Genomic DNA, 12,479 nt, shown 5'->3' with positions numbered 1-12,479 from the left:
CGCTGCTGGAAAAAAAACATACAAAAATGCATCATGCTGGGGGGTGGGGAACCGCTTTGCAAAATTGTGTGCATTGGGCAGGAATGCATGCAGATTATTCAGGAAAACTGACACTGGATTCTCATGAGAACTTTTTCCATTACTGAATTGCAAACTGACATGGAAATGTGGAGAACTGGGCTGAAGGTTGGGAAAACAAGAAAGCAGCTTTAACCGAAATGGACAGATTCGCTCGTCTGTAGGGAGGCAGGGACAGGCACAAAATGTCCATTAAAAAGTGTGCGCATGCCAAGGAAAGACTTCACCTGTTGGATTGCTGCCTTACAAGCACAGCTATTAAAAGTGCAGGTGCATGGCTAAGTGCATCCGGTAGAGAGAATCATCTGAGAATCAGCTTCCATTACTACTACTACTACTACTACTACTAATAATAATAATAATAATAATAATATATTTATATCCCGTCCATCTGCCTGGGTTTCCCCAGCCACTCTGGGCGGCTCCCAAAAGAATATTAAAAACACAATAAAACATCAAACATTAAAAACTTCCCTAGCCAGGGCTGCCTTGAGATGTCTTCTAAAAGTCAGATAATTGTTTATTTACTTGACATCTGAAGAGAGGGCATTCCACAGGGTGGGCGCCACCACCAAGAAGGCCCTCTGCCTGGTTCCCTGTAACCTCACTTCTCGCAGGGAGGGAACTGCCAGAAGGCCATTGGAGCTGGACCTCAGTGTCTGCGCTGAAGGAAGGGGGTGGAGATGCTCCTTCAGGTATACTGGACTGAGGCCGTATAGGGCTCTGAAGGTCAGAACCAACACTTTGAATTGTGCTCGGAAATGTACTGGGAGCCAATGTAGGTCTTTCAGGACCATAGCTGTCAACTTTTCCCTTTTCTTGCGAGGAATGCTATTCGGAATAAGGGAATTTCCCTTAAAAAGGGGGGGAAGTTGACAGCTATGTTCAGGACCAGTGTTCTATGGTCCCCAGGCGTTCTATGGGCATCCTACTCAGAGCAGACCTATTGAAATTAACTAGCTTCATTCATTTCAATAGGTCTGCTCTGAGTAAGACTGGCATTGATCCCAACCCATGGCCTCCCCTTTCACCTACAAGCTGGGAAGTAGTTTCGGACAAAGCATAGTGACAGGTCCCAGGCCACCCAGTGCCCTGATCCATGGACAAATCATCTTTGTCAGCCTGAAGGCCATGGGAGCAATGTTCCTGGGTCACATGTCCACAGGGGTTGTGGCCAGAGGGAAACGTGGGCGGGGACTCTTTTTCTTCCTCCTTTCAAGTGTGCAAAAGTCAGAGGTTTTCTTTTTTTTCCCCAATAGATTTTTATTGAGATTTTAAAGGTTACAAAAAGAAAAAATAAAGAACATATTTAAACAGAAAAAAATAAAAATAAAAATACAGAACAATACAAGAACAAAGGGGAAAAAAACACGAAAAAAGATGCAGATAATTAAAAAAAAAACAAATCAATCCTTTACATAACTTTCTTTCCTTTGCTTATTTCCTTGACCTCCTCACGCCTCCCTTTTTTGTATTCTAATTCAATTAGATATTTCAGCAAATCCTTTCCATCTTTATTTTTATCCTAATAATTTATCTTAATATACTATAATTTTGCATTCTGTTCTTTCACCAATTAACAATCCATTTTTACTTAATCCTTTATATCATTTCTGCTAAACCCACATTACTTCATTCCAACATCCTTCTAACATTCCTTAATTTTACAATGTTTCTGTAAAACTTTAAATTTCTTCCAATCTTCTTCCACCACAAAAGTCAGAGGTTTTCTACACATGTGCCTGCCTCTGCGTTCCGAAGCAAGAGGCATTATTGCAGCCCAAGGACACATTCTGGACTAGAGATGCCCAAATTTATTTGGTCTACTGCCCCCTTTTCAGAAAAATTAATAATACTCAGCACCCCCCTAGAAATCTACCTTCTTTCAGTGAACAAACAGAAAGATGCAGTGACAAATCTGCATTCTTTTATGCATCTGTATTTCTGCCTACAAAGGGACACGGGTGGCGCTGTAGTCTAAACCACAGAGCCTAGGGCTTGCTGATAAGAAGGTCAGCGGTTCAAATCCCCACGACGGGGTGAACTCCCGTTGCTTGGTCCCTCCTCCTGCCAACCTAGCAGTTCGAAAGCACGTCAAAGTGCAAGTAGATAAATAGGTATCGCTCCGGCGGGAAGGTAAACGGCGTTTCCATGCGCTGCTCTGGTTTGCCAGAAGCGGCTTAGTCATGCTGGCCACATGACCCGGAAGCTGTCAGCGGTCAAACGCTGGCTCCCTCGGCCAGTAAAGTGAGATGAGCGCCGCAACCCCAGAGTCGTCTGCGACTGGACTTAACGGTCAGGGGTCCCTTTACCTTTACCTTTATTTCTGCCTACAACATAATAAAGAAAGGCGTTGTTCTAAATAAGGGCACCTTGAAGCTTGACGTTTCAAAATTATCTGTTGAACTCAACCGCAGTAACATCCGCGTTGCACACAGAAAATTAAGATGGCTGATCAGTTCCAACTTGCGTTTTGTGGGTTTATTTGGAAAATAAAGACATCACGACTTTATGTCACGCGGGGAAGCACCATTACACAACAGATGAAACATGTACAAACGGTTCTGCAAAATTCTCTTTGCTTCCTTATTTTTATTCAATGCCTTCCCCCCCATTGCACCTGAAGCTACTACCACCTCCACCCCTGGATCATTCCAGTCCCCCCCCCCCCCCCAGGGTGTGATATCACCCACTTTGGGATAAGACTGTCCTAGTCAATCAAAAGACCCCAAGACAGACTGGTGATGGCGGCAGGCTGGGGGAAGTCCTGAGAGCCACATAGAGAAGGCCTGGATCCATGGTCCCTCAGCCTGCTCTAATTCATCCTGTCTCTAAGTCTAAAGGTGTTTTCCCAAGACAAATTTTAGACTGTGTGTTGCCTGAGGTGGAGACCTGCCCTTTCATAGGTCACATCCACACCAGGTATTTAAAGCACATGGCTCACCCCCCCCAAAAAAAAACCCATGGGAACTGTAGTTTGCTGGGTTGTAGCTCTGTGGCGAGTAAACTAGAGTTCCCAGGATGCCTTGGGAGAAGCCAGTTGCTTTAAATTGCATGATGTGACCACACACAAAGACCATTATAGCAGTGGTAGTATTTGAATCCTGGTTCCTTGTATTTTAACCATGGGTAAATTTTATTTTTAAACAGTGTGCGTCTTTTTACAAAAGCTAATGTTAATCTGGTGCTTTCCATATGATCACAGCACTCCCCCAGGAAATTTCAACATTTTATTTATACATTTTTCTTCATTGCAATTTCACATTTCATTGAATGCAACCACACAATCATTGACTCCCCTTCCCCCGTTCCATGGTTCTATTTATTGATCCAGTAAAACTGCATGTTCTCATTTCCTCTTTTTCAAGTTTCTCTTCCCCCTTATAACTTTAATACTTTAAACTGCTGAATTTACGCTAATAGTGATGATTATTTAATCTCATTTACATAATTCTTCAGATACTCTGCAAACACTTTCCACTCTACCTTAAATATTCCATCTTCCTGGTCTCTTACTCTGTTATTTTAAATTTGCCAATTCTACATATTCCATTGATTTCACCTGTCATTCCTCCTTTGTTGTTCTCTCTTTCCATTTCTGAACATATACCATTCGGGCAGCTGTAACTGTGCAGAAAAAACAAGTTATTTTGATCTGTGGAGACTTCCATTCCTAATATTCCTAATAAGAAGGTTTCTGGTCTTTTTAAAAACACCTTCTTAAACATTTTTTTTCCATTTCATTATATTTCACCTCCCAGAATTCCTTCACATTTTCACATGTCCACCACATATGACAGTGGCGTAGCGTGGGGGGTGCAGGGGGGGCCGGCCGCACCGGCCGCAACATCTGGGGTTAGGGCAAATCCACGGGTTAGGGGGCGCAGATTACTTGCCTTGCCCCGGGGGCTGACAACCCACGCTACGCCACTGACATATGATAAAAATTACCCTCCATTTCTTGACATTTCCAGCAAATACCCGGCTCTGATTTACACATTTCTTTTCTAATTTCCCCAGTAAATTTCAGGGAAAGCACTTCAGTTACTTTACCCTGAGAGTGTCCCGGAGATTTTGTAATATCTGTTTTACTTTTGACTGTACAGGAAGAGCATGCTTCAACCAAACTCTTTTAAGATTACCTGGGGGGAAACCCTGGTAGATTCCACAGCCGTTGCTTAAATCAGCCACTAGGTGTCGCCATAGCTATCTCCAATCAAAACGTAGGCATAGAAGGGTTGCCACATTCCTTTCGTAGCCCTTGCTTCTCTGCCTTTAACAGCAGACAGGTAACCAAAACGATCAAGGGTCTAGACTCTGGAGCAACCCCCCTGTTGCAAGACAACAATTCAAAATGTGTGTGCTTTACATTTGTGAGCATCTCTTGATTCTGTGGTAGGCATCAGATACGAGGTGCCAAGAAAACCCATTGAAAATCATAGAAATGTAGACTTGGAAGGGGGACCCTAAAGATCCTCTAGTCTAACCGCCTCCAATGCAGCAATATGCAGCTATCCCAGGCGGGGATCGAACCTGCAGCCTTTTAAAAAATTTATTTATACTTTTCAAGTTTATACAGTTCATTAGTTTTACAATCAATTTAACATTTCGAAGTGTGACTTCCTTCCCCCTCTTCCTGCAGCTCCTTAAATTGATTTTTTAAATATCTTCTGCATATCCAGATTCATTTAATTATCTATTTTAAATATATGCTCTTATGAAACTGCAGGTTATTACAATAATCCTGCCAATCTTTTCATCTGCTTGCAATTTGTCTGTAAATATTCAACAAACCATTTCCACTCTTTCATAAAGAGTTTGTTATTTTGATTTCTTATTCTTCTGGTAAGTTTCGCCATTTCTGCATATTCCATAAGTTTTTGTGTCCATTCTTCCTTTGCTGCGACTTCTGCTTCTTTCCACTTTGGGGCAAGTAGCATTCTTGCCGCTATGGTAGCATACATAGATAAATTTCCATACAATTTAGGTAATTCTATCCCTATAATTCCCAAAAGAAAAACTTCTGGTTTATGAACCTGCAGCCTTGGCGCTATCAACAAACACACTCTAGACAACTGAGTTATCAAGGCTGAGACCTGTTTCTTTCTTTTTTTTTCTTTTTCTTTTTTTATATATCTAAATTTTTATTAATTAACATCAAAAAACAAAACAAAACATGTTAGTTTCACATCAAGTTTTTCACAACTTATTTCTTTTTTTGGACTTCCTCCAGCTGTTCCGTAAATCATCCGTAGTTGTTATTTAAATTACGCATTTCTCAGATTTATATTGACATTATTTGTCTCTTTTTTCCTATTCCCTTTAGACAATACTTCTTACTTTTTCACAGTGCTTCTTTAAATCCCTTTAGCGTCATCTGTCCCTCACTTATAAGTTCCAGATATTCCACAAATTTCCCCCTTAGATATTAACTACACTGACTTTCCACCTGTTTCTCTGAGTTCTTCATTTAACCCTGTGAGGGAGGTGTCTATCAATTTCTTTTTCAAAAAATAATTTTTATTAAGTTTTAAAATTTTATACTCTTCACAATCAACATTATCTCAAAAAAGAAAAGAAATATAGATCCCCCATGACTTCCTTCAACTTCCTCTTCTTGTTGTTGTTTTTTTAATATTTATTTCCCTTGCTTGTTTTATTCCACCTTAATATTGCAAACTTAACTTAAATATTGCTGTATTCTTAACATTTTTAGACCATGCTTATTTTCAAAATTCCTCTTACACTTTGTTTTCCAATTTTTACATCTTGATTTCTATATTTGTTTTGTTGATTGCAAGTGTTTATTACAATGTTTCTGTAAATACAACATAAATGGTTCCCAGTTTCTTTCTTTTTTTTTGTCCTTGTCTCTTAAGTTTTCCAGTTAACTTGGCCATTTCAGCATATTCCATCAGTTTTTCTTCCCATTCTTCTTTAGCTGGTATCTTATCGTCTTTCCACTTTGGGGCTAGTAATATCCTAGCCGCTGTTGTCACATAGAAAAATAATTTCTTCTGCTCTTTTGGCAAGTCTTGACCTGTAGTTTCGGGAGGTGTCCATCAATTTCAGTGGGTTGTCTCTGAGTAGGTCTGATATTGGACGCAGACGGAGCACCCCGGTGTGATGATAGCTATAACTTACCAGTATATCTGCAGAGAATTACAGAAGCACATCAAACTCCCTGGAAAATAACTTTGCAGGATTCTGCAACCTTTAGTCAAGTCAGCCGCTAGGTGTCAGCCTAGCTATTGCCGAGCCAAGCTCCCTGGCTGAAGAAAGGGGTTGCCAACTTTGTTTCCTAGTCTTTGCTCCTGTGCCTTAAGCAGCAGCCTGACACACAGCAATTTAGCGTGTGACGCAAAGGGATGGAATGGCGAGGAAAACTTGGTTTATCCAGGTGAAGCTCTTGTTAAAGGCCGGAGAGCAGGCCCGGTTTTAATAAGTGGCAGTCCTAAATTAGTCTAGACATGTTCCAGCCAAAAGCTTCTTTTATGTTGTATTAGGTCAGGGGTTCTCAAAGGGTGTGGAAGGCCAACCGGTGTGCCAGGAGAGGATGGTAATTGTGGCGGGGAGATTCGAGGACAATCAAAGAAACATCTAAACATTTCAGAGAGTTTGCTTGTCTCAAACTAAAGGTAAAGGTAAAGGACTCCTGGACAGTTGTTATTGTTGTTTAGTCGTGTCCGACTCTTCATGACTCCATGGACCAGAGCATGCCAGGCACTCCTGTCTTCCACTGCCTCCCGCAGTTTGGTCAAACTCATACTGGTAGCTTTGAGAACACTGTCCAACCATCTCGTCCTCTGTCGTCCCCTTCTCCTTGTGCCCTCCATCTTTCCCAAAATCAGGGTCTTTTCCAGGGAGTCTTCTCTTCTCATTCAGTGGCCAAAGTATTGGAGCCTCAGCTACTTTGACAGTTACGTCCAGTCAAAGGCAGCTACAGTGGTACCTTGGGTTACAGATGCTTCAGGTTACAGACTCTGCTAACCCAGAAATAGTACCTCGGGTTAAGAACTTTGCTTCAGGATGAGAACACAAATCGTATAGTGGCAGCGTGGCGGTAGAGGGAGGCCCCATTAGCTAAAGTGGTACCTCAGGTTAAGAACAGTTTCAGGTTAAGAACGGACCTTCAGAACGAATTAAGTTCTTAACCCAAGGTACCACTGTATGGGGCTGCGGCGCTCATCTTGCTTTCAGGCTGAGGGAATCGGCGTTTGTCTGCAGACAGCCTTCCAGGTCATGTGGCCAGCAGGACTAAACCACTTCTGGTGCAACAGGACACCGTGATGGAAACCAGAGCGCACAGAAACGCTGTTTACCTTCTCGCCAGAGCGGTACCTATTTATCTACTTGCACTGGCGTGCTTTCGAATTGCTGGGTTGGCAGGAGCTGGGACCGAGCAACGGGAGCTCACCCCGTCGCGGGGATTCGAACCGCCGACCTTCTGATCGGCAAGCCCAAGAGGCTCAGTGGTTTAGACCCATGTCCCTACCTTGTCTCAAACTAGACTTAATATAGATGAGATTGCCCAGCAAAAGCAAGCTCACACCTCTCACTGCGTTTGTATATATACTTACGGTACATATGTAAGAAGCTCATTTATAATTATATTTTGGGAATGATTCATGTTCTTAGGTAGCTGCATTGTTTTATGCTTTCTGGGTGTCCCACAATCATATTACAAAGTACTTGTGTTCTATGCTGTAAATCAAGCACTGCTAGGAGTGGTTTCGTTTTCCAACGTATTTCTTATCAATAAAAAATTGTGTGTACCATGAGCAATTTCTAATTCAGAAAAGTGTGGCCTGGAAGAAAAAAGTTTTGAGAACTTCATTATCTCCATGACATGTAATGCTTCTTCACCTGATGCATTCCAACATCAAGCTGCGCTTAAAGGCACAGGAGCAACCAAGAGCTGTTTTTAACCCATCAGGTGGCATTCCAATGCTAGCATCTAGTCTGGACCGCATCCTTGCTACTGTTTATCTTAAATATCATAATTGTGTGGGAGGGATACTACTAGTAGTAGTACTAATAGTACAGTGGTACCTTGGGTTAAGTACTTAATTCGTTCTGGAGGTCTGTTCTTAATCTGAAACTGTTCTTAACCTGAAGCACCACTATAGCTAATGGGGCCTCCTGCTGCCGCTGCACCGCCGGAGCACGATTTCTGTTCTCATCCTGAAGCAAAGTTCTTAACCCAAGGTACTATTTCTGGGTTAGCAGAGTCTGTAACCTGAAGCGTATGTAACCTGAGGTACCAGTGTAATGATAATAATACTAATAAATCTGTTTACAGCCCACAATTTCCCCCCTGATTCTTCTCAAGGCAGCTTACAGATAAAAACAAGTATCACTGAAAACAAAGAAAAACAAATTATTATATATATATATATATATATATATCTAAAAAAATAATAATTGCTGTGTCTGTAAAATTCTAAAGGCTTAACAAGAATTAATTAAGTAATTGAACCAGAAATGAATTATCTCCTGTCTTTTTTTGAGAGAGAGAGAGAGCTGTATCTGCAACTAATTCCCTTTGGAGCAGCTGAACTGGAACCAATTCCTTATGAAAATGAACTTCCCAAACACCGCTTTAATATTTCTTAAGGGAGGCTCTTCTCCAACACGTTGCTTCCTGGCAGGGCCTTGAAATTGTGGAACGGGACTTTCCAAAAGTCTGGCTTCTGGGAAACCTGCCTTTGGGTTTAGGGCAGTCCCGAGGCGGGGGAACAATTGCAGGAACTGCACCCCCCTCCTTTATTTGGTCTTGTGGCAGAAGGAAAAACTGTCCACTTTGCCAGTTTTGCTCAATGCAAAGAGCCCTCTAAGCTCCTCCCCTTTCATGTGTGACTTCACTCACCCTCACACTGTTCACTGTTTTAGTATTTGCATGGGTCCAAGTTGTGGGAATGCCTAGCTGAACACCCAAGGCTCCTAGACATTTCATAGCTGTGTGGAAGAGGGAACGCCAGGAAGAGGAGGAGGAGGAGGAGGAGGAAGAGGGGGGAAATGTCATGCAAAGGTAGATTAAATATAAACGCACACCCCTTTCTTCTCGGCATTACAGACCCCCTGGGTTTGTTTCTGGAAGGCTGGAATATTCAGGACAAATTAAAGAAAGTTCTTCTTCAAGGAGCACATGGTTAAGCTGTGGAATTATATTTATTTATTTATTGCCCGCCCATCTGACTGGGTTTCCCCAGCCACTCTGGGCGGCTCCCAAAAGAATAATAATAATAATGGACACAGGTGGCGCTGTGGGTTAAACCACAGAGCCTAGGACTTGCCGATCAGAAGGTCGGCGGTTCGAATCCCCGTGACGGGGTGAGCTCCCGTTGCTCGGTCCCTGCTCCTGTCAACTTAGCAGTTCAAAAGCATGTCAAAGTGCAAATAGATAAATGGGTACCACTCCGGCAGGAAGGTAAACGGCATTTCCGTGCGCTGCTCTGGTTCGCCAGAAGCGGCTTAGTCATGCTGGCCACATGACATGGAAGCTGTACGCCGGCTCCATCAGCCAGTAAAGCGAGATGAGTGGCACAACCCCAGAGTTGGCCACAACTGGACCTAATGGTCATAGGTCCCTTTACCTTTTTACCTCGGGTTAAGAACTTAATTCGTTCTGGAGGTCCGTTCTTAACCTGAAACTGTTCTTAACCTGAGGTACCACTTCAGCTAATGGGGCCTCCCACTGCCGCCGCGCAATTTCTGTTCTCATCCTGAAGCAAAGTTCTTAACCCGAGGTACTATTTCTGGGTTAGTGGAGTCTGTAACCTGAAGTGTCTGTAACCTGAAGCATCTGTAACCCGAGGTGCCACTGTAATAATAATAATAAGTGATAAAACATCAAACATTAAAAACTTCCCTAAACAGGGCTGCCTTCAGATGTCTTCTAAAAGTCAGGTAGTTGTTTACTTCCTTGACATCTGGTGGGAGGGCGTTCCACAGGGCAGCCGCCACCCTCTGCCTAGTTCCCAGTAACCTCATTTCTCGCAGTGAGGGAACCGCCAGAAGGCCCTCAGAGCTGGACCTGGGTGTCCGGGCTGAACGATGGGGGTGGAGACGCTCCTTCAGATATACTGGGCTGAGGCCATTTAGGGCTTTAAAGCTCAGCACCAACACTTTGAATTGTGCTTGGAAATGCACTGGGAGCCAATGTAGGTCTTTCAGGACCGGTGTTATATGGCCTCGGTGGCCACTCCCAGTCACCAGTCTGGCTGCCGCATTCTGGATTGGCTGTAGTGATGACCAATAACCTAGATGGCTTTAAAAGAAGGTTGGACAAATTCACGGAGGGCTATCAATGGCTACTAGCCAGGCTGGCTATGGAGGCAGAAAAGCTTCTGAACTGCAGCTGTAGGAAACCACAAGAGGGGAGAGGAATCTTGAGCTTGGCTTCTCCAGAAGCATCAAACAATTTCTGACGCTTTTCACGACCTCTTTAATTCTTGCATGGCTGGGTTGCTTGAAAACAAATGCTGGGCGTGTGATGGAGAGTGAACTGAACTGGGGCAACAGCACAGGTGTGGGAGGAACTTTAGCCTTTTGCCATAATAATAATAATAATAATAATAATAATAATAATAATAAATTTTATTTATACCCCGCCCTCCCCAGCCAGAGTCGGGCTCAGGGTGGCTAGCACGAATAAAATCAAAGTTAAAACATAATAGGGAAAAAAGAGAAGAGGGGAACCAATTTCAAATACAGGTTAAAATGCAATTTAAAATGCAGCCTCATCTGCTACAGACCTGATCTGGTTCAGACCCCATACAGACACCTGCTATTTTTTTCCCCAAAAAATAACCACCAGAAAAGAGTTGCAAGCCATCCACGGGTGCTGGGGTGAAAGGAAAATAATAAATTGAAATAATGATTATAATAATACATGGTTGTGGGCAGCGAGTGGATCTTTCCCAGTCTAGCCCTCTAATCCTTTTAACTTGTGGCACCAGAGACTGTAAGCATGTAATCTCGGGATGGCTGTCACCCATCCAGTCATGTCTCATGAGCTGAGAACATGTACTGTATCCCCAGTGACTGAGCAGTAGGACACCTGCACTGAATGCAGAATGTCCCAGGTTCAGGGCACACAGATAGAAGAAGAAGAAGAAGAAGAAGAAGAAGAAGAAGAAGAAGAAGAAGGGGCCTTGTCATTGCTCCTGTCAGTCCACTAGCACCAATTCAGCGAGGAGTCTGCCCGCTGTGTCTCTGCAGGATTCACTGTTCTGGCCTTGTTTCCTCCCAATCAGCTGCAGACTGGTGTGAGTCGCTGTGCTCTGCTTCCAAGCCAGAGCCACGATTGGAAAAGCAATTCACAGGGAAGCACAGGCGGGCGAGGGCGAGGCAATCTGATTTCCTCACCCTAAAAAAAAGAGAAAAAGAAAGCTTATCAGAGCAGGCCTCCCTTCCTCATTCGCCTGGGCAAAGGGTGCTTCATGTACGGTAAGAAGCACGGTCCCCACCCACCTGATGGGGAGAGCCTCGTTTGCCCTTCCTCCTCCAGTTCACCTCCTTGGCAGAACTTTAGATGTTCAGGCAGAGAGCACTTGGCTCTGAAGGTGGCAGGTTAACCCCTTCGCCTCCGAGGTGGCTGCCTCTCCTCCCTCGGCCAGCAGGGGGCTCCGTTTCCCTAGCCGCCAGCGACCTCGCCTGCCCTTTGGACCAATTCTGGGGGAATCCCGTTCAGTTTCCCCCTCCCTTCCCCAACCGCGAATGACTCGTCATTTGCGCAGCCGTTCCGTGCAGCTCCGGAGCGCCGCTGCGTCTTCCTGGAGAACAACCGGATCGCCCCGCATCCTCCTTTCCAGCTAACTTCGTGCTTCTTCCTGCCAACCTACGCGACGCGGTGCCTCTCCTGCTTCAGCCTGCAGGAAAAGGCCCGGTTGCCACCCAATTTTCCCCCTGGCGAAGCGTGTTTTCTCTCTCCCTTCCACCCCACACCAAAGGAAGCGGCGCGCCTGCGAGATCTCCGCGTGGCAGGCTGATATTAAAGGAAGAGGAGCAGCAGGGCTGCAGGCTGCCACCTTTTCTCCTTGCTCCTGCTCCTGTGCATTTAACAGCAGCCCGCAGCGCAGAGATCTGGCAGGCGAAGCTTTTCCTCGCGTGGAGAAAGACGCTCGATCTGGTAGATTTCTCCATGCCAGGCAGAAATCCAGCCCACGAACAGTGATAAAGATGGTGACAACCTCACATCGGAGTTATCAAGAGAGCAACGTTGTGCCACCGAAGTTAAAAAGCCAATGCTCGTGTGAAGCGGTTTATATGCTTTCTGGGGGGAAAAAATATTATTTTAATCGAGGTACAATTTACAGGCAGGTAGAATTTTAACAGGTGCAGCGTGCCCTATTATCATTATATGCTGAGGAGAACGCTGTTAATCTGCCAGATTTTGG

This window comes from Podarcis cretensis, assembly GCF_951804945.1.
Source record: "Podarcis cretensis genome assembly, chromosome: 8".
NCBI classification, from domain to species: Eukaryota; Metazoa; Chordata; class Lepidosauria; order Squamata; family Lacertidae; genus Podarcis; species Podarcis cretensis.
This window is presented reverse-complemented; position numbering follows the sequence as displayed.